Below are 2,214 nucleotides of genomic sequence, written 5' to 3' on the forward strand. Positions count from 1 at the left end.
CTTGACTTTTTATTCCTACTACTCATTCTTCTATTTTTTCCTCTACAATTATTCGCACCTAATCTTTTTCTCCATTCATTCATACTCATTCCGCTACTTTTCCGTTCTCCTTAACCTTTCAGCCATCTTTTCCATACTATTTATTCTTCTGTGTACTTTCTTTTCCCTCCAAATCTTATCCTTTTATGCATATTTAATCTCTTACCTCTGATTTCCTTTCTTATCAGTGTCCCTTAATTGACCTTTTACACCATCAACTACTTACCTATTCGTTCTATTTTTCTTCATCAATCTTCTACCTCAACTTTTCATCCCTACAAAAGTTTCTAACCCTTTATCTTTCCAATGTTCTACCTTATTCTGATACTTTCCCCTTCCTACAACTTTCCCCAATGAAACTCTTTCCTAATTCTCATCCTCTACATTCCTACTCCCCATTTCCCCTCCAACGCTTTACCCTCCACTAATCCCCTGCCAGTCCCTCCTTCATCCTCTCTACCTTCCCCTACGTGGTATCCGCTTACCCTATTTACCCCCTGCCTTCATCTCTTCTCTTCTACTTCTACTTTTACATGTTTTTTCTTTCTCTTCATTTCCCACTCGTGTTTTCTTTTTTACACTCAGTTTTTTTTTATTTGTTTTCTCTGCATCCTTCAGTCATTTTATTTTTTCTTCGTCTTCTCTTGCTATTTTTTTGTTATTTTTTTTCTCTATTTCTTCTTTCTTTGTTTCCTTATCCTTTCCCTCCATTCCTTCCTCTCCAATCATCAAGTATCTGTCATCCACCTATACACCTACAATCCTCCTCCTCCCCCTCCTCCTCCTCCTCCTCTTCTTCCTCTCCTTCTCATTCGTCCCATACATTCTTACATCACCACCTCTCTCTCTCTCTCTCTCTCTCTCTCTCTCTCTCTCTCTCTCTCTCTCTCTCTCTCTCTCTCTCTCTCTCACACAATCATCTACCATCCTTCGATCCTACTTCCCCTGTTCCTCCTCCTACGCACATCCCACACTATCACTATCACTCTCTCCTCCTCTTCCTCATCCTCCTCCTGTTCCACCAGCATCACCACCGCCACCACCACCACCACCGCCGCAGCCACCGCTCACATGCAGAAGCACAGGTCAAGTAAGGCCTGGAGCGGTCAAGGCAGGTGAGGTGTTGGCAGAAGAGAGAAGGAGACTGGTGAGGAGTGAGAGGGGAGACTGAGAGGAAAGAGGAGGGGACAGGTGAGTGTTGTTGAGGGGAAGTCAGGTGTACAGAGGCTGGGGAGGGGAGGGCGAGGTGGGAGAAAGAGAGCCTGAAGGGAGAGGGGGAGAATTACTTTTTGTTTTGAATTGGTGTGCAGAAAGGGAACGTGTAGAGAGAGACGGGCTGAAAGGTGTTCGAGTTTCAGTGAGGGAGACCGAACAGATACTTGAAAGAGTGCCAGGTATTGGAATTTAGAGCTGCTATTGAGATAAGTAATTAGAGCAAGGTGAGGTAGGTGTTCAAAGTTCCAGTGAGTGGGGAGAGAACTGGTGTGGCAAAATAGTACTGGTATCAGTGCTCCTAATGAGGCTGAGTTAGAAGGAAGAGAAGGAATTAGGTAAGGTAGACAAGGGTAAGAAATACATTATAAGTTTCAGTGAGTGACAAAAAAAGCTAGTGATAGAACATGTGGCGGAACAGTAAATGAATTAAAGCTTCCAATAAGACAGAACGAATGGAAGGTAAGGACAGGAGAAGGCTGGGGTTAAAAGTTCCAGTGATTGAGGAAAGAAATTGCATTAAAACCTGTGTAGAAAAGTATCTGTAACAATACTGCCAATAAGATAAGACAAGTTATGTAGTAAAAATAAAACTAAGAAAATAAATGCCTAAAGAAAGGAGTGACAGACTTTAGGTGGGAAAGGAAACAATGGAAAATCGTCGTCAGGAAAGGATAACAGATGTTAGTAAGACAACCAAGGCAAAGAGGAATGAGTAGCCAAGTGTAAAGAGAGTGAAGTCAAGAGGAGCCAGGCATTACAAGTGCTTAGGGAAGGAGGATAAAGAGGAGGTACAAATGTCATGGAGCGGCGGGTAGATGTCAGGAGGCCCTCACGGCGCCAGGGTCCGCCGAGTGAAGGGCCTGGCGCAGACCACTTCAGAAAGTTGAGTTCATCGCAGGACATCTGGACTCTGGAAACTGGTTTGTGATTTTTTCCCTTTCTCTGAGGGAGTGGATGTAA

The sequence above is a fragment of the Scylla paramamosain genome, chromosome 5 (assembly GCF_035594125.1).
Source record: "Scylla paramamosain isolate STU-SP2022 chromosome 5, ASM3559412v1, whole genome shotgun sequence".
In the NCBI taxonomy this organism is placed as follows: domain Eukaryota; kingdom Metazoa; phylum Arthropoda; class Malacostraca; order Decapoda; family Portunidae; genus Scylla; species Scylla paramamosain.